The sequence below is a fragment of the Pelophylax lessonae genome (assembly GCF_965119305.1).
Source record: "Pelophylax lessonae genome assembly, chromosome: 11".
NCBI classification, from domain to species: domain Eukaryota; kingdom Metazoa; phylum Chordata; class Amphibia; order Anura; family Ranidae; genus Pelophylax; species Pelophylax lessonae.
The window spans coordinates 17,427,358-17,449,200 of NC_138778.1; positions in this window are offsets into that span (position 1 = coordinate 17,427,358).

Genomic DNA, 21,843 nt, shown 5'->3' on the forward strand with positions numbered 1-21,843 from the left:
ATCAAACAGGAAGTGAGGGGATGAAATAAAAGTGCATGCCTTTAATAGTGTCAGATCAAGACTTGTGCAACTAAGACTCATACTTGCAGGGTCGGTGCAAAGATTTTAAATTACACAGGCAAATGTGCATTTTGGTGACCCCCCCCCCCCCCCCCCTTTGCCATACACTTTATTTGTTCTCCTTTAAACTAGAGTGGTTCTAGTGCTTAGAGTGTGTGCTTAACTTACAGAAAAAAAAGAAAAACACCAAAACTGTCAGACTGCATACATGGCACACAGGACGGTCAGAGACTGCATACATGGTACACAGAATGGTCAGAGATTGCATACATGGCACACGGGATGGTCGGAGATTGCATAAATGGCAAAAGGGATGATCAGAGACTGCATACATGGCACATGGGATGGTCAGTGGCTGCATACATAGCATATGGGATGATCAGAGAATGCATACATGTCACAAGGGATAGTCACAGACTGCATACATGGCCCAAAGGATAGTCAGAGACTGAATACAAAGCACACGGGATGGTCAGAGATTGCATACATAGCACACGGGGTGGTCAGAGATTGCATACATAGCACACGGGGTGGTCAGAGGCTGCATACATAGCACACGGGGTGGTCAGAGACTGCATACATAGCATATGAAATGATCAGAGAATGCATACATGGCACAAAGGATAGTCACAGACTGCATACATGGCACATGGGATTGTCAGACATTGCATACATAGCACACGGGGTAGTCAGAGCCTGCATACATAGCACACGGGGTGGTCAGAGCCTGCATACATAGCACACAGGGTAGACAGAGGCTGCATACATAGCATATGGGATGATCAGAGACTGCAAACATGGCACAAGGGATAGTCACAGACTGCATACATGGCACAAGGGATAGTCACAGACTGCATACATGGCACATGGGATTGTCAGATATTGCATACATAGCACACGGGGTGGTTAGAGGCTGCATACATAGCATATGGGATGATCCGAGAATGCATACATGGCACAAGGGATAGTCTCAGACTGCATACAAAGCACACGGGATGGTCAGAGATTGCATACATAGCACACGGGGTGGTCAGAGCCTGCATACACAGCACACAGGGTAGACAGAGGCTGCATACATAGCATATGGGATGATCAGAGACTGCATACATGGCACAAGGGATAGTCACAGACTGCATACATGGCACACATGATGATCACAGACTGCATACATAGCACGCAGGGTGGTCAGAGACTGCATACATAGCACGCAGGGTGGTCAGAGACTGCAGATATGGCAGAAGGGATAGTCAGAGACTGCATACATGGTACAATGGCAGGACTGGTACAATAATAAACACGGCTTGCTTGCCTCACCTTCCACAGAGATGGGGAAGAGAAATCTTCATCTCTGACTGTGCTGCCACTGCCAATCTTGCTCCTCCTGGGCCTTCTGCTGGCTCTGGCCCCTCCCCCTGGTCTCTCTTGGCTCCAGGCTCCTCCCCCCCTTGGCTCCCCCCCTTCTCACATACTGTGTGCTGCAGAAATTACCCTCGTTCTTGACCCTCTCAACTACTGCCAAGGTGGGAGGGATTTTTTTTTCTATGATCCAGTAATCCTCGTCTCGAGGGCTGAAGAGAAGGGGGTGGTCTTTGAGTGTGTTGCAGTCTGGCTCTGCGCTGCAGCTGGCAGTGGAGGAAGAGTGCAGTAGGCAGGGCCAGGACTGAAGTAAGGAGATGCAGGCAGGGAAGTAAACAGCACCTGGCCGGGGCTGTGTTGCGCCACATCCTGTCAGTTTACTGAGCTGGGCAGGGTACAGGTGCCATGAGAGCAGGGCTGGTCGGGGGCACCAGCATAAGCAACTCTCAGGGAACCCCTGGCTTAGGAGCCCCCTCTCTCCTGGTGCCCTCAGGCGGCTGCCTTGGCTGCCTTATGCTGGTGCTGCATACTTGTGTTCATGCGCATGTGCCAGCACACTGATAGAATTTGGCTAGCAATCAGCATGCAATTTTGTGCGCCATTGCCCATTGGCACGCTCATATTGGCACACACCTGCTCGCGTCCAATCCTAGGAATGGCGCCAAGCTGCCTATTAAAAGGAAGCCCTGATATGTGCTAATTGCTGGATGTTCTTCAGCTACCCTTGACCTATGTTCCTGCTCTTATATGATCCCCTGTTGCTGACCCGGCCTGCTCCCGACTTTGTAGGTGGGGTGCAGCGTGGTGCGGCAGCAATAATTCACAAAGTCAGGTGTAACTGGAAACTTGTACTGAAATAGCACAGCAACAGTTCACAACAAATCTGGTGGGAAGGCTGCCCAACCGGGTGCACTCACGGTTTCCAGTAATGTGAAAAATGCAGGAATCAGCCCAACTGGCAGCGTCTGTAGAGATCAAAGTGCAGTCTGCCTGTCTTGTGCCCAAGCAGGATGATGTCCAAGGAGTTGCGACCCTATGCTTTCCCTCCTCGTCAGGAACCTTTCCCTACCGCTAGCACTGTCCCTAACAGATGGGGTACCTGTCCCTATTCCACCAACTCGCAAAATGCACAGCAAACCTGGGAGCCAGTGCCTTAAATAGGCTCTGCCTGACCCAAGATGGCTGCTAGTGTCATATGGGGCGGCAGCATCCTATAGGATTGCTTCCCCATAAAACCACAGAGGAATCCTGTTCCTCTTGACTTCCTCTTCAACAACAGTGCCGCTGCGGAAGAGCGCCACCTGCAGTGGAGAAAGTAGACTGCACCTGCCTACAACTTTGTTTTGTGGATTCTGGACTCTGATCTTGGCCGGCCTCCTAATACACTCTGCTGTCTTCCTGGTATAGACCGCTCCCTGCTGCTTGACTAGGCTTACCACTGCTCCTCGTGTATGACTCCAGCTTGGCTACTGACTACATCCTTGCATTCCATCGGTATTGACCCTGGCTTGCAATTTGACCATGTCCTTGATCTCAATGGATACCTGCATTTACCTCTGACTGTGGGGTTGATTTGCTAAAGAGCTTAGTAAATGGGGTACAGCTTCACTTTGCAAAGAATACCCAATCACGTGCAAGGAATTCATATGAATGGATGATGGAAGTCAGCAGAGCTTCCCCTCATTTACTAAGCTCTGGAGCAGCTGCATTTGCAGAGTGCAACTGAATTTTACAAAGTGCACAGTCTATTTGCCTTCTGTAAATCAAAACCCTGTGTGTCCTCACTGTCTCTGTACCAAGCTTCCAAGGTCTTGTTCCCGGGTGCCTTCCTGAGGGCCACCATCCTTGGTCCTCCTCCTGGAGTGCCAGTGCTGACTGCAGCCCGAAGGCTACCACTAACTGCTACCTCATTACCAGCAACTGTGCTTCTTTGTGCCCGTTGCCCCTGTTTCCACAGTTTGGGGTACTAGGACCGAAGCCACAAGGGGAAGCCCTTTCATCACTTCGGTCCCCTCTCGGTGCTCCCCAAGATTGATGTCCCTGTCACTTATGGTTCATGAGCAGTGCCATGTCAAACTGACCAAGATCTCCCATAGACGCCAATGTTAAAGACAGGGGGGGGGGGGGCAGTGCCATGACAAGCTGTCCAATATTTCCCATAGACGCCAATGAGCACTGAAAGCTTAAAATTGGTCCAGGCAGGAAGGGGGTGAAAGTGCCCTGTATTTAAGTGGTTAAGGGGAACCCTATAACAGAGTTTAAAAAAAGAAATGGTGTGGGGTCCCCCCCAAACTCTATATCAGGCCCTTTGGGTCTGGTATAGATTTTAAGGGGAACTCCATGCCAAAAAAAAAAACACCATGGGCACCCTCCCCCCCTAAATCCATACCAGACCCTTATTCCAGCATGCAGCGAGCGTGCGTCATGATTGACGATGGATTTACATCGGGGGACACTATTCTTTTTCATTTTAATAAAGGACTTTTCAAAAACTGTTTCCTGTGTTTTTGTTACTTGATAAAGGAAAAGGAATTGGCAGCACTCCAGGTTGAGTCAAAATCCAGATTTATTGACTGGACATCCAAATATGACAATCGTGACAAGGTAGACGCGTTTCACACACTGACTGTGTGCTTAATCAGTAAGTGTGTGAAACGCATCTACCTTGTCACGATTGTCATATTTGGATGTCCAGTCAATAAATCTGGATTTTGACTCAACCTGGAGTGCTGCCAATTCCTTTTCCTTTATCAAGTTTTCACGGAGGCGAGCCGGGGCACGCACCGGTGTGAGTCATCAGGCAATCACACCACCTTGAGCAGTGAGTTCTTGTCTTTTCAATTGTTTTTGTTACTGTTTTATACATTTTTGGTGAATGTGTACGGGTACCCGATACCCATTCACATGGGGGGGGGGGTTTTCTTGTTAAAGGGGGCTTCCAGATTCAGATAAACCCCCCACCCGCAGACCCCCACAACCACAGCACAGGGTTGTCAGGAAGAGGCCCTTGTCCCCATCAACATAGGGACAAGGTGCTTTGGGGTTGGGGGGGGGGGGGGCAGCCACAGCACCAAAGCACCCAACCCCCCATGTTGAGGGAATGTGGCCTGGTGTTGTTCAGGGGGGGCGCTCGCCTCCCCCTTTCCTGACCTGCCAGGCTGCACGCTCAGATAAGGGCCTGGTATGGACTGGGGGGGACCCTACGCCATTTTTTTTCATTTTTTTTTTTTATCTGTCTTGCCTGGAGCCGACAATACATTACAGCTGCAAACAAGTTTATATGACATTTTTGTTCCTTTAGAAATGTCAGTATTGCAGCAGCAGGCTCTATACATCGTACAAATGCGCCACTTTACAGGCACACTTTAAGCATCATTAAAATCACTGCTCCTTTAAAAAAACTTTTTTGCATTGATACATGTCCCCCAGGGCAGTACCTGGGTCTCCATACACTTTTTATGGCAATAACTTGCATATACATAAGCCTTTAAAATGAGGACTTTTGAATGTCCCATAGACTTTAGTAGAGTTTGCATATTCGCTAGAACTTTTTCCCTGTTCGAGATGTTCCGGTGCGAACCAAACAGGAAGGTGTTCGGCCCATCCCTACCTCCCAATCAGTGACTCTGGATCATATTTACCTGCCATTGACCAGTGACTCTGGATCATATTTACTTGCCATTGACCAATGACACCAAATTATATTTACCCGCCATTCACCAGTAACACCTGATAATTTTTACCTGCCATTGACCAGTGACACCGAATCATATTTACCTGCCATTGACCAGTGACACCGGATCATATATACCTGCCATTGACCAGTGACACCAAATTATATTTACTTGCCATTGACCAGTGACACCGGATCATATTTACCTGCCATTGACCAGTGACACCAAATCATATTTACTTGCCATTGAACAGTGACACTAAATTATATTTATCTGCCATTGACTGGTAACACCTGATCATTTTTACCTGCTACTGACCAGTGACACCGGATCATATTTACCTGCCATTGACCAGTGACACCAGATCATATTTACCTGCCATTGACCAGTGACACCGGATCATATATACCTGCCATTGATCAGAGACACCAAATTATATTTACTTGCCATTGACCAGTGACACCGGATCATATATACCTGCCATTGACCAGTGACACCAAATTATATTTACTTGCCATTGACCAGTGACACCGGATCATATTTACCTGCCATTGACCAGTGACACCAAATCATATTTACTTGCCATTGAACAGTGACACTAAATTATATTTATCTGCCATTGACTGGTAACACCTGATCATTTTTACCTGCTACTGACCAGTGACACCGGATCATATTTACCTGCCACTGACCAGTGACACCAAATCATATTTACTTGCCATTGACCAATGACACCAAATTATATTTACCCGCCATTGACCAGTAACACCTAATCATTTTTACCTGCCATTGACCAGTGACACTAAATTATATTTATCTGCCATTGACTGGTAACACCTGATCATTTTTACCTGCTACTGACCAGTGACACCGGATCATATTTACCTGCCATTGACCAGTGACACGGATCATATATACCTGCCATTGACCAGTGACACCGGATCATATTTACTTGCCATTGACCAGTGACACCAAATTATATTTATCTGCCATTGAATGGTAACACCTGATCATATTTACCCTTCATTGACCAGTGACGCTGGATCATATTTACCTGCCATTGACCAGTGACACCAAGGCATATTTACCTGCCATTGAACAGTAATACCGGGCATTTTTACTTCCTAAAGATCAGCAGTATTATTTTTTTTTTTACCCCCTAATCACTAGCGCTACCAGGGCATTTTTATCTCAAAATGACTAGTGACACCAAGGCATATTTACCTGCCATTGATCAGTGACACCTGAGAATTTTTACCTCCCAATGATCTCCAGTACCGGGGCATTTTTTACCCCCCAATGACCAGTGACTCTGGAGCATTTCTATCTACTACTGACACAACAGGACAGCATTATTCTGAGAACAGCATGATGATCCAGCTTCAGGGGGTGGGCCCATGACAGCCTTGGTTCAGAGGAAACTGATTCAATGATCATGGCTGACATTTTACCCAGAAGACTTGTGACATCTAGTGGCAGAAAGTTACTATTGGACAGCTTTGGGTTGAAGGTTTTTATTGCAGCGCAGGTTGTTTTTTTTTTTTTTTCTTTTTTACTAATGCCAATCTCTGGATATTTTTTCATTAAAAAGTCTCCTTTCCTGGAAGCTGCCGTTCTTCATCTGCAGTACCGCACAGTAGCTCTGAGTCGGTGACACCATTGAAGCTGAACAGCTTAAGCTTTACGGCCTGGGAACCAGTCTAAGCACCAGACAATGGAAGCCATTCAGCAGGCGAGTCGTTCTGCCTCAATGATTAAAAATGGAACAAAAAAAAAAATCCTCATGTTTGACTGATATACCTTGTTATGTTCCAAGCTCCACTCTGAAGTGCGATTGCAGCTACCAGGCTCCATGTTATATTCAAAGCGCGTCAGCAGGGAGGCTCCTCCATCAGTGCCTGGCTGCTGTTCCCGAATCCAAAGGGGTTAACTCGTCCCCTCCTTTCCTCTGCATTTTAAAGTGCAAAGTCGTAAGCAGCATTCCATGTGGAAGCACATTTGGACTGATTAACTCTGGGCTAATTCAATTAACAACATGTCAAGTTAATTAAATAGATGCGTTTTTGAACTACTGAGAGAAAAGCGCATCCGTTCAGGGGCAGATTCTGCTTAATCTTCTCTGGATTAGAGCACCATGGCAAATAACCCAGCCTGCTTCGACTGCCACGAACCGTCATTCGAGGGCCAATAAAACCAGAGAACCGTTGTGCTAAAGTGAAATTTCATTATCGCACTCTGGAAATTAAAGAGGAAAGGGAATGGATACATTGTATCAGCCTTTCTCAATCCTTGTATACTTGAAGAACGTTCAGGTTTCCAGGAACCTCTGAAAAAATGTTTAGGTCTCGGAACCCCTAAAAAAAAATGTATAGGCCTTGGGGAACCTCTGAAAAAAATGTTTAGATCTTGGGGAACCCCTGAAAAAATGTATAGGTCTTGGGGAACCCCTGAAAAAATGTATAGGTCTTGGGGAACCTCTGAAAAAAATGTTCAGGTCTCAGAGAACCCCTAATAAAAACTTTCACATCTTGGAGTAGCCCTGTAAAAAAGTCCAGGTCTTGTGGAACCTGTGAAAAAATTGTCCTGATCTTGGGGAACCTCTGAAAAAAATGTTTAAGTCTCAGGGAACCCCTCAAAAACGAGTGAATAATAATGCACCAGCTAGGTGGTCGGTTAGCAGCACCTAGAGCTCCCTGAACAATGGGAGAAATATGATTGGGTAAAAAAGACTAGATTCAGAATCAAGATAGCAGTGTGGAGGTGATGAATACAGTTGTCCAGCTACCATCATAGTTACATAGTTACATAGTTTGTGAGGTTGAAAAAAGACATCAGTCTATCCAGTTCAACCTATGATGTGTGTGTGTGTTTGCTGCTAACCGTACATTGTATACCCCTGTATGTTGTGATCTCTAAGGTGCCCATCTAATAGTTTTTTGAAACTATCGATGCTCCCTGCTGATACCACTGTTTATGGAAGAGAATTCCACATCCTTACTGCTCTGACAGTAAAGAACCCCCTACGTACTTTAAGGTTAAACCGCCTTTCCTCTAGTTTTAGTGAGTGGCCACGTGTCTTATTGTATCTCCTCTCTCTGAATAGTTTGTTCCTTATGCTAGGGTCGCCAGTACAGTATTTGTACATTGATATCATATCCCCCCTCAATCGTCTCTTCTCCAGAGAGAATAAGTTCAGTGCTTGTAGTCTTTCCTCATAGCCAATGTCCTCCATTCCAATAATTATTTTTGTTGCCCTTCTCTGGACTTTCTCCAGTTCCAGCACATCCTTCCTGAGGACCGGTGCCCAGAACTGGACAGCATACTCCAGATGTGTCCGGACCAGAGTCTTGTAGAGCGGGAGAATAATCTCTTTATTTCTGGAGTGAATCCCCTTTTTTATACATCCCAGTATTCTGTTGGCTTTGCTTGCAGCGGCTTGGCATTGCATGCCACTGCCAAGCCTGTTATCTACCAGTACCCCCAGGTCCTTTTCCATCCTAGACTCACCCAGCGGTTCCCCCCCCAAGTGAGTTGCTTGCTTTCTGGTTTCTGGCCCCCAAGTGCATTACTTTACATTTTCAACATTAAACCTCATCTGCCATGTAGTTGCCCACCCCGTTATTTTGTTCAGGTCCGCTTGTAAGGTTTCCACATCCTGCATAGAAGATATTGGCATGCCTAATTTAGTATCATCCGCAAATACTGAGATTGTGCCAGATATACCCTCCTCTAGATCATTTATGAATAAATTAAACAGGATTGGCCCCAGGACAGAACCCTGGGGGACCCCACTTTCCACACCCGCACAATCCGAGTACTCCCCATTAATCATCACCCTCTGTACTCTCTCCTGGAGCCAGTTCTCTATCCAGGTACTCACCTTATGATCCATACCTACCTTCCTTAGTTTGTACAGTAAGCGTTTGTGGGGAACGGTGTCAAAGGCCTTTGCAGAGTCCAGATACACCACATCCACAGGCTTTCCTTTATCTAGGTGGCAGCTCACTTCATCGTAGAAGGTTAATAGATTGGTTTGGCAAGAACGATTTTTCATGAATCCATGCTGATTACTACTAATACCGTTTTCATTACTAAAGTCTTGTATGTGGCCCCATCCTGACTGTGAAGACTACAGAGTGGCGAGTATTTTACACAAATAATTTCTAAGCTCTTCCACAGAAGATGTTGTTCTGGAACCCCTGAATATGCACAAAGCATCTGGATCTACGGAGTGCCGTTAACTAAAGAGATGATATTATCTGCTGGGACCAGTGTCTGTCCAAAGCGCATGATAACTACAGGCTTTTTGTTTGTCTCTCTGGTAAGCAGCCATCTATTCCATAGTTTGATCACGGTGGTTCTGTATGCAGCACTTGAGAATACAAGTTGTGCGAAGGCATTTTACAAGGAATCGTTCGTTGAAGCTTATTCCTAATTTTTATTATCACTTTTAACCAAAGACTTTTTTGCATTTGTATTCATTTAAAGCACCAATTGTGGTTCACTTTCCTGCACTTTATGGTCTATGGACTACTACTACCGTAGGGAAATATATTACATTTGTTATATCATTGCACTGTTCATTGTGTTTGCACATGTTTTTTATGAGAGAATTTGCAAGAGAAGATTTTGTCTGTCACATCACTGTACCATCATTTGTTTGTATACACCTTTAGCGCACTAGTCTTTTTTTTAACCAACCCCTAAAAAATGTTCACATCTTGGGATAGCCCTGACAAAATGTTCAGGTCTTGGGGAACCTCCGAAAAAAATATTCAGGCCTTTGGGAACCCCTTAAAAATTGTCCAGGTCTTGGGAAACCTCTGAAAAAAATGTTTAGGTCTCAGGCAACCCCTGAAAAAATGTTCAGATCTTGGGAAACCCCTGAAAAAAATGTTCAGGTCCCAGGGAGCTCCTGAAAAAAAATGTTTAGGTCTTTGGGAAACCCCTGAAAAAAAATGTTCAGATCTTAGAGAACCCCAGGAAAAAACATTCAGGTCTTGGGAAACCCCTGAAAAAAACATTCAGGTCTTGGGAAACCCCTGAAAAAATACTTGATTGACTTTTTCTGTGATTTCTTTTTAGGCATTATCCTTTAAAGTGGACTTCTGGCCACAAAATCGACATAATCGTTTTTGGGCCATCTGCTTGCTCTTGGTCACCTAAAAAATAAATGGAAAGTTACGATTTTTTTTTTGTTTACTTACCTTGTCATTGAAGAAAAATATACTCACCTTTCTTCCACTTCCTCCCTCTGCGGCCATGGCCCGCGCCGTCACTTCCTCTTTACATTGATTCCTGGGAGCTGAACGTTATCGCTCCCAGGAATCAATGCGCCTGCACCGGCCCCGCTCGTCACTTCCAGTGCGGCGCCTCATTCCCTGCTAAACAGCTTCTGGGCATGCCCAGAAGCTGTGGAGGGATGACGCGCCCGCATCGGAAGTGACGAGCGGGGCCGGTGCAGGCGCATTCTGGGAGAAGAGGACGCGGAAGAGGACGAAGAAGAGGACGCAGAAGAGGACGTGCTGGCTTCAGCTGCCCACATCCGAGATGGCAGCGCTGGAGAATACATTTTCAAGGTAAGTATTTCTTCTAAAAGGTAAGTGCGAACCGGGACAGATCAGAGGCTATCCATTGTGGAATGTACTAGCCCCAGTGGTGTATTTTGGTTTTGTGCTGCCCTAGGCAAGACTAAAATTGGGCGCCCCTCCATCTAAATGTATCCCACCCCTTCCTGTTTAAGATACACCCCTTCATCTGTTATTATTATTGAAGCCCCCAGTTCTCCTTGCAGGCAGGCAGACTGGAGGACGGCCCCCTGACTCTCCATTTATTATTCACTGCCTCTCCATCACCCCATGTATTATATATACACTGACCCCCCATATATTATATATATACATTGACCCTATGTGTTATATATACACTGATCCCCCCATCACCCCATGTATTATATATACACTGACCCCCCATATATTATATATATATTCATTGACCCCTATGTGTTATATATACACTGATCCCCCCATCATCCCATGTATTATATATACACTGACCCCCCATATATTATATATATACATTGACCCCTATGTGTTATATATACACTGATCCCCCCATCACCCCATGTATTATATATACACTGACCCCCCATATATTATATATATACATTGACCCCTATGTGTTATATATACACTGATCCCCCCCATCACCCCATGTATTATATATACACTGACCCCCCATATATTATATATATATATATATATATATATATATACATTGACCCCCTATGTGTTATATATACACTGATCCCCCCATCACCCCATGCATTATATTTACACTGATCCCCCCATCGCCCCATGTATTATATATACACTGAACACCAATATATTATATATACACTGACCCCCACATATTATATATACACTGACCCCCATGTATTATATATTCACACTGGCCCCCATTGTATTATATATATATACAATGACCCCCAAATATTATATACCTCCCATGTATAATATGGGGCTTTTTGGGGGCGCCAGACAGATTTTACTCCCAACCCAGTCCACCCTTATAAGACCCAGGGACATCTTTTGGTGACACCCCCCTGGAAAGTGCCGCCCTAGGCCTGGGCCTTGTTGGCCTAGGCCAAGATACAGCATTGACTAGCCCTGACTGTCCCGGGGGTATTTTTAGCTAAATTTCACCCCCGTGGCCGGAACTCCGCTTTAACTAGAGAACATGCATTGCACTTTCTCCTAACCCCCACAAAAACATGAGAAAGGAAAATTACTTTTAGGGACTAAAAGGATGCTACATAAAAAAATGTACTGAAATGTTTTTTTAAAGAAATTCGACATTTTTATTATACAATTAAAACATTGTTAACAGAGAGACAGCCGTTGTTTGAGCTAAAACAAGATAAAACAATCAATAAAATTAATTAAAAAAAAAAAAAAAGACAGCCAAGCCATTAGTAGTTGTCTTCTACGGCCATATTTGATTGATGTATATACGTTGCTTCAAGTTTGTGTGATGGGTCTACGTATTTTACAGGAATCTTGTTTCTTCAGGATCCATGATGTTATGTATACAACCAGTATCAATTTACAAAATTCATCACAATATCGAAGTAAACAATATACTGTATACATAGCAGATATCCAATGAAAATATATTACAAAGAGAGAGCAGCCAATGGACAACTGGGGAAAAAAATGGGTGTTTGGGGACAGTGGGACATATCGAACCTTTCCCCGTTATAGTAGAGGATTCAGGCTGTGTGGGTTCAGGTAAATGTCAGGATATCAAAAATTCAATGTGTTTCTTGGGTCAGCGCCCGCTTCTTCAGATCAAATAAATAAATGACACTTATATAAATAGATAAATTACAAATAAATAGTTACACTTGACTTGTATACAGTTTAGAAACAGGACAGCACTCTCAATGATAGATATATCTAACCATCCAGTATGTTAGCCACAGAGGAGGAGCCTCATCATTCAGCCGACAGAGGGGGAAACACAGACCAAGATGTGCCCCAATCACACCACAGCGCTGGTGTCATGTGCACAGAGACGGTGGTAGACTATTTTGCACCCTAGGCAAGACAAGCTCCTTGCACCCCCCCCTCCCACCCAAAAAAACTGTACACATTGCCCCCCTTCCTGTACATAATGCCTCCCCTTTCCCCCCTTTTCTCCCCTTCCTGTATACACTGCCCCCTTTAATCCTACACCCCCCCTTCCTGCGCACACTGCCCCCTTTAATCCTACACCCCCCCTTCCTGTGCACACTGCCCCCCTTTAACCCTACACCCCCTTCATATACACACTGCCCCCCTTTAATCCTACACTCCGTTCATTTACACACTGCCCCTCCTTAACCCTACACATCCCTTCATATACAAAGTGCCCCCCTTTAACCCTACACACCCCTTCTTGTACACACTGCCCCTTCCTTCACACACAGCCATTCTTTAATGCTACACCCCCTTCCTGCACACACTGCCCCTCTTTAACGCTACACCCCCTTCCTGCACACACTGCCCCCCTTTAACCCTGCACACCCCTTCATATACAAAGTGCCCCCCTCTCTAGAGGTGACTTCCCCTGGGGATGAGGAGGTGGCAGGGGAGGAATGGGGCACTGGCCATGGCTGCGCCCTAGGGGTGGCATTGCGCCCTAGGCGCCCGCCTAGTTTGCCTAGTGGTAGCACCGGCCCTGCATGTGCAGTGCATTGCATTGAAATGCTACAAGTATGCATTTTAATGCAACACAATGCAAATCTATTGAAAAAATGAAAAGTGAAACAGCTTCAACGTAGAAGCTTTCAGATGTGTTTCGAGTATCACTCTTCATCAGGGCATACATACACAAAATCATAAAGAGGTTAGCGGTTGCAAGCCTACAGATGGGAGTTAAAGACAAAAAGCCTGGTGATGTGGTAATGCGATCCCCAGGGCAATAGAGTCCCAAAAGGGACAACTGTAAATACAGAGATCCAGAGGGCGGCTAAGAGATCTTAAGCATGGCCTAAAGTAGTTGTCTCTGATGAAGAGTTTCCCCTGATGAAGGGTGATACCCGAAACACGTCAGAAAGCTTCTTCATCGAGACTGTTACACTCGAACCTATGAGAGTTGAATATGGGGTCCTGTTCCCCTATGGTCTCCATCAGTGGTCTTCAAACTGTGGCCCAGGGGCCAGATGGGGCCCTTTGCTTGCCTTTATTTGGCCCTCGAGGCGTTACTCCTGCCACTGATACCAACAATGGGGCACTATTCCTGACACTGACAATGGGGCACTATTCCTCCCACTGACATCAACCATGGGGCACTATTCCTCCCACTAACACCAACAGTGGGGCACTATTCTTTCCACTGACACCAATGATAGGGCACAGTTAATTTCACTGACATCAATCATGGGGCACTATTTCTCCCACTAATACCAACAATGGGGCACTATTCCTCCCATTGACACCAACACTGGGGCACTATTCCTCCCACTGACACCAACAATGGGGTACTATTCCTTCCACTGACACCAATCATGGGGCACTATTCCTCCCACTGACACCAACAACGGGGTACTATTCCTTCCACTGACACCAACCATGAGGCACTATTCCTCCCACTAATACCAACAATGGGCCACTTTTCCTCCCACTGACACCAACAATAGGGAAAAATTCCTTCCACTGACACCAGCAATGGGGCACTTTTCCTTCCTCTGACACCAACAATGGGGCACTATTCCTCCCACTGACACCAACAATGGGTCACTATTTCTTCCACTGACACCAAAGATGGGGCACTATTCCTTCCACTGACACCAACAATGGGTCACTAGTTCCAATGAAACAAATGAATGACTGATTAAAATTCAGAAAGGGAAGGAGCCGGTTCCGTGACCATCAAGAATATGTCGTCAGAGAGACGACAAAAAAAGAGACCTGTTTTATGGTGGTAATCCCAATTGGAGCTCCCATTATTCCCAGATTAGATCCAATAATCTCAGCTACAGGCCCCATCATTAACACCTTCCTGTCCGGCCCATAGAAGAATGACAGCTGGGCAGTGCCTTTACCATACTGGACTGGACATCATGGACTGGTGTGCGCCCCTGGGAATCAGTGGTGAGCTATGTCCCTCGAACACAGCACATCACCGATCAGGGTAAAGAACAGATGATGTAGGCTCTTTACCATATGATCAGCTGTGTCCAATCACAGCTGATCACATGTAAACAAATGCCGGTTATCGTAGTTTCTTTTCTTCAGCGTTATCAGTGCCTAAGGAAAGTAAAGCCAATAACCAGCTTTCCGTCACAGGGGATATTTACACTGATATTTAGGGCACTGATCATCACTGCCCTGATGATCAGTGCAGCTCCATCAGTGCAGCATATCAGTGTCCATCAGTGCAACATATCAGTGCCCATTAGTGCCGCCTCATCACTGCCTATTAGTGCCGCCTCATCAGTATCCATCAGTGCAGCCTCAGTGCAGCCTCACCAGTACAACCTCAGTGCCCATCAGTGCAGCCCTATCAGTGCCCATCAATGCAGCCTATCAGTGCCCATATGAGCAACCTATTTGTGCCTACGAGTGAAGAAAATAAAATGACTTATTTGCAAAATTGTAAAATTGTATAACAGAAACAATGCATTAGGTAGCAAGTGAACATGTTTTACCTGAAGTTGATGTGATGAAAGCAGAGAAAAATTGACATTGCAGGTTGTTGTGTATGGGACTGGGTAGCGGCAGACCGGCCTGGATGGCCATGCTGACCTGTGTCCACAGCCAAAAGCGAGCACGTGAGCATCAGAAATGGACCACAGAGCAATGGAAGAAGGTGGCCTGGTCTGATGATTCACGTTTTCTTTTACATCATGTGGATGGCCGGGTGCGTCACTTACCTGGGGAAGAGATGGCATCAAGATGAGGTATGGGAAGAAGACAAGCCAGTGGAAAGCAGTGTGATGCTTTGGACAATGTTCTGCTAGGAAGCCTTGGTTCCTGCCCATTCATGTGGATGTTACTTTGACACATACCATCTACTTAGAGAGGTTGTAAACCCTCTGTTATAACTTGTACCTATAGGTAAGCCTTTAATAAGACTTACCTATAGGTACTGTAAATATCTCCAATACTTGCACCATTTAGGAGATATATACTTTTTATGCAGCCGATGATGTCATCGGCGCATGCGCTCTAAAGGAACGGCCGTTCCTTCAGAGTCCTGTGCCGTGAACGGTGGCTCTCGCGCGCATACGCGGGAGTGATGTCATCGCACCTCCGGCCACTCAGATGGCCGGAGGATGTGAACCAGGAAGCAGGGCGACCAAACATGTCGGCCGTGTCACCGCTGAGCGGGTGGCACTGCGGGGGCTTCATTCTAAGGTAAGTATTCTACAATGAGCTACTATGCGATGCATATTAGCTCATTATGCCTTTGTCTTACAGGGTTTTTTTTTTTTTCTATTTTTTCGGGTGTACCAAGTACACTCCTTCATGGGAACGGTATTCCCTGATGGCAGTGGCCTTTTTTTTTTTTTTTTTTTAGCAGGATAATGCACCCTGGCATATGTAAAGAAACAGAGTTGTAAAGGTGCAGGTATTAGCAAAAATGTCACAAGATTATTAAACAAAACAAAGTATCACTTAGGTCATTGACTACTGTGTGCAGCAGAAAGATATGGGGATCAGCATAGTCAGGGAAGATCATAAACACTGCTGGGAAATGCACAGGCCAGAATACCGGGTACTGAACTCGCCAAGGAGGAACATAGCTGGTGGTGTGCTCTCTTCTTACTTGACACAACACATCTGTCATAAGAGAATGGGCGGCAACATGTTTCGAGGGCTCCATCCCCTTTATCAGGACAAAAGAAACCCCTCTCTTAAACGGTACTATGTTGGCAATAAACATCTATGTAGTTCTACCTATTTTTACTAGTGCTTTCTAATTCACGAATAAATGACAAATTTTCCAAAGAGTATCACAGATTTATGATAAAGTATACAAATTTATTACAACATTTATTCTCTATTGAGAAGAGGAGATTAAGAGAGGATATGATCGACATGTAAAAATACATACGGGGTCCATATAGTGAACTCGGTATTGAGTTATTCACTTTAAGGTCATCACAGAGGATAAGGGGGCACTCTTTACGTCTAGAGGAAAACAGATTTTGTCTCCAAAAGACTTTCTTCACAGTAAGAGCTGTGAAATTGTGGAATAGACTCCCTCCAGTGGTGGTTCTGGCTAGCTCATTAGATTGCTTTAAAAAATGCCTGGATTCTTTCCTGGGTATACTTAATATAAATGGGTACTAAAAATTTTTTAGTTAAAGTTGATCCAGGGAATATCCGATTGCCTCTCGGGGGATCAGGAAGGATTTTCTTTTTCCCCTGCTTTAGCGAATTGGATCATGCTTTGCTGGGGTTTTTTTGCCTTCCTCTGGATCAACTGCGGGTATAGGATTGTGTATATGGGATTGTATGGTTGGGTTTTCAATGTTTGTTTTTTTTTTATTGGTTGAACCAGATGGACTTGTGTCTTTTTTCAACTTGACTAACTATGTAAAATTGGATAAAAGTTATTCCTGAATACAATAATACAAAACACCAAACCATTCCCACTGGGGGACAGATGTGCTCATATTGTGAAAATTATTTTTAAGAACCAACAGGTGGTAAATATCCAACTGGATCCTAGCTGTTCTATTTGCACACTAGGCACATGAGTTGCTGCTCCAGAGTGAAAATTGCAACGCGTTTCGAAAGTATGCGATTATCTTTCTTCGTCAGGGATTTTATTTACCACTCTGAAAAGGTACAACAAACAGTAAACTACAATTCCTTCATTTAACAATACATAATATATCAATCAACATCCCCCCCCCCCCTTTATTAAGCCCTGCCACACTGCAAAAAAGGTTCACTAATGGTTTGAGGAACACAACAAGTTTGAGGTATTGACGCGGCCTCCAGATTCTCCATATCCCAATCCAATCAAGCATTTGTAGGATGTCATAGAACAAAAAAGTCCAATTCATGGAGGCCCCACCTTTCTACATACAGAACTTAAAGGATTTACTAAGCATTCCTTCAGAGGTCTAGTGGAGTCCAAGCCTCGACAGGTCAGGTCTGTTTGGGTAGCAAAATGGGGACCTACTCAATATTAGGTGGGTGGTTATAAAGTTATGGCTGATCGGTGTATATTCCCAGTGGATCCTGTCAAATGCTTTTTCGGTATCTTTTTTTTTTTATAACTTCAAAATGTTTTTTACAGGGCTAGTTTGCTGTCCCAGCACGCAACCCTCCTCTTTTCACAACACGGGCTTGGGACCGGCCATGGCAGAGTTGCTTTTTCAGGATGTAGCACCCTCCTAGATAGGTGCTAGGAAAAACATAGTTTTTGCTCTGCCTGCTTATCAGGAGAGCCTGATTGATAGTTAGGCCCGTTGCATGTGTCCATGTGTGATTCACCTGGTCTGAGGGAGTGTCCCCACTGTATCCAAAAGGGGAGCATGTTGGACAGTGGAGGAAACCCAGCCAGTGACACACAGGCTTTTGTGGCAGTCCCAGTGGGAGGGCACAACAGTGGAGCATCCTGGGATTGGTCATAAAAGCCAAGGGCACATGTGACAGGGTGTCTTCGGGCGGGAAGCCCGATCCCAGGAGGAGGGTGACGGCTGCCTCTCCTCCTGTCAGTGTGGAAAGTGGTCACAGGCAGTCGGCCTAGTGGACCAGAAGGGTGGTTCTGAGCTAAGAGGTCCAGAGGATACTGATGGTGGAACAAGTGGCAGAGCATCCTGAGGAAAAACAGTGTCTGTGAAGAGGGCCGCTGATAGGGGGGACCACCAGCCCTCTTGTAGGGGGCCCGAGCACACAGGGGGGCCCACACAGAGAGGGGGATTAGTGATGGACAACAAATACAGAAATCTTCCTCCAGCACCTGAATCTGATCTGTCCCTCTCCCTGCTATGAGTTTTTATCTGTTGAGAAAGACAGTTGTCCCTCACTAATCCCCCTCCCTTGTGTGGGCCCCCTCCCAGCACTTATCTCTGCTCAGGAGTTTATTTGTAAATTGTAACTTTGTTTCTCTCTCTCTGTCTCTCTGATCACTGAGCTCCAACTGCCCAGCCTGTATATTTTTCTCATCTCATCTTCTATTTTATTTAACATAGTTTTTTTTTTTTTTAGATTTAGAAGGAATTATGCGAGTTATGTTATATTTGTGTCTAATAATAGTGATTTTGTTGTAATTTTACCTAAATATATCTTTAATATTTTCTTGGGGGGGCCCTGCCAGGTAGTCTGTACGGGGCCCCGCGATTTCTAACAGCAGCCCTGTCTGTGAGTACCAGGGAGCTTGCCAGCGGTGTGCACAGGAAGGGGACCACTCCGGTGAGAGTCAGTGGACAGGAGCTAGCACACATGTCAAGTAAGAAAGGGGGTGCCAAGTTAGACCCTGAAGAGTAACCTAAAGCAGAGTTCACTTTCAATATCTTCACTTCAGTGGCAAGGTGAAGCAGCGGCCTTGCCGCATACACTACAGATGTCCTCAGGATTTGTGCATAGTTCCTAAGTTGGAGTATCCCACTCATCCCTTCTCCCATCCCAGTTTCAAATAAAATACAAAAAAAAACAAATCCCCTGGACTGTTCATTGACTGAGCCGAGGACTTAAAGCGGAGTTCCAGCCATTTCACTCACCTGTCCAACGGTCTAGCGATGCGGCCGCCCGAAGCCTCGATCCTCTCCCTCGGCGCCGGCATCACTGCTGTGGGCACCCGGCTGTGACAGTTTGCGGCTTCACAGCCGGGTACCCACTGCGCATGCGCGAGTCGCGCTGCGCGTCTTGATTGGCCGGCAATCTTCTGGGACCTTTGACATGTCCCAGAAGATTGCAGGGAGGGAGGGGGAGAGGAGAACTTCTGTTCAGGGCGCCGCGGCGCTCCGAGCGGAAGTGGGAGCGGGTACCTATCAAAACTAGGTACCCGCTCCCCCCACCAAAAAAATGACATGCCAAATGTGGCATGTCAGGGGGGTTAGAATACCTAAAGCGGAAGTTCCACTTTTGGGTGGAACTCCACTTTAAAGTGATAAGTTTAAAGTGGATTTCCGGCCTATTTTGCAACTTTAGTGATTCCTGGAGTGCTCGCTATGCTGATCATCAATTGGGCATTTTCAATTTTGTTTGGGTGTCCCTTACCCTATTTTCAGGGCATTTTTGATTGTACTTCCTCCTTCTCCCCCCTCTGTGGCCACGGCCACCGACATCACTTCCTCCTTTGCATTGCATCCTGGGAGCTGTTTGTCATCACTCCCAGGAGGCTGGAATCAGGAAGAACTCCCAGAACACTCCTTGGAATCAGGAAGAAGGACACAGCAGATTACACTGCGGCTTCAGATGCCCACATCCAAGATGGCCGCGCCCAGACAGCGTTTTTAAAAGTAAGATTTTGACTAAAATCCAATACTGTACACCTTGTAAATATGAGAATAGCGGTTCTGTAAAGGGCGATGGATTAGTATTATAGGGGTATTTTTAGTTAAAGGTATTTGAGGCCGGAACTCCGCTTTAAAGCGGAGTTCCACCCAAAAATGGAACTTCCGCTTTATGTATTCTAACCCCCTGACATGCCACATTTGGCATGTCATTTTTTTGGGGGGGGGAGCGGGTACCTAGTTTTGACAGGTACCCGCTCCCACTTCCGCTCGGCGCCCTGAACGGAAGTTATCCTCTCCTCCTCCCTCCCTGCAATCTTCTGGGACATGTCAGAGGTCCCAGAAGATTGCCGGCCAATCAAGACGCGCAGCGCGACTCGCGCATGCGCAGTGGGTACCCGGCTGTGAAGCCGCAAACTGTCACAGCCGGGTGCCCACAGCAGTGATGCCGGCGCCGAGGGAGAGGATCGAGGCTTCGGGGCGGCCGCATTGCTGGACAGGTGAGTGAAATGGCTGGAACTCCGCTTTAACAGACTGTTGCTATGGGAAACCCAGGGGAATCCATTCTCAGCAGCTCCCAAGGGGGCAGTGCTACAAGTATGTAACGCTAACATCAATGTTGGGATCTGTTTGGTTTACAGAAAGTGAATATTATTAAATATCTTCACAGTACCATCTGGGACCTGCCTCCCTTTAATAAATCTCATCTCATCCGGACTAACAATTAATCAGTCATTTTAGATTTAATACTAGTAGGTGATATTTCCAATCAATACTTTCAGTTGACTGCGTGTATCGCAATGTTTGATATTCTATTTGATGAAATATCGCTTGTTTCCGATCACTCTTGCCTAGAACGTTTCCCCAATCACCATGGCCACCATAACTCGTGTAGCCGGATTTAGAGACACACCAGTTAACACAGAGAAGGAAGCAGACTGACGTTTTGTTATTAAGCGCCGATCAGACGTTTTGTCACTCGGCAGATAGATGACTCGTTGCTCTGGGTTCCATTTCTGGAAAGCGATCTTGACGTCGTCATTAATCAAGCGTGTAAACATAAATACTTGATGTGGCGGAGGAGCAATCTGCTAAGCCGTACAGCAGCTGCTACGCCACTATTGCAGTAGGCGCGGTTTATGGCACTCTAATTTTTTTCTTTTTTTTTAAATGTGTTTTCGAGCTGTAAAATAGCAATTTAATGGATGGAACGAGGATGTTTTGTTAGAGTGTAAAGAGAACAATGCATGGTTACAGTCGCTGTAAACGTTATGGCTTGTTGGGGAATAGACGTTGATGAAGTAGACTAATGGTCTCCCTTCTGAATTGTGACAGAATCATTGCAGGATCTGTCAGGCCAATAGGATCAATTACATGTGAAAAAAAAAAAACAATCACGAAAACAAATTTTCAGATATGGGGAGAATCTAGCAAGCTGAATTACAAAGCTCTTATGCTTCTCAGGGACTGTAACTAGAGGTCACACCTACACCATATTACCAAAAGTATTGGGACGCCTGCCTTTACACGCACACGAACTTTAATGGTATGCCAGTCTTAGTCCGTAGGGTTCAATATTGAGTTGGCCCACCCTTTCCAGCTATAACAGCTTCAACTATTCTGAAAAGGCTGTCCACAAGGTTTAGAAGTGTGTCTATGGAAATGTTTGACCATTCTTCCAGAAGCGCATTTGCGAGGTCGGGCACTAATATTGGAAGAGAAGTCCTGGTTCGCAGTCTATGATCTAATTTGTCCCAAAGGTGTTCTATAGGGTTGAGGTCAGGACAGTCAAGT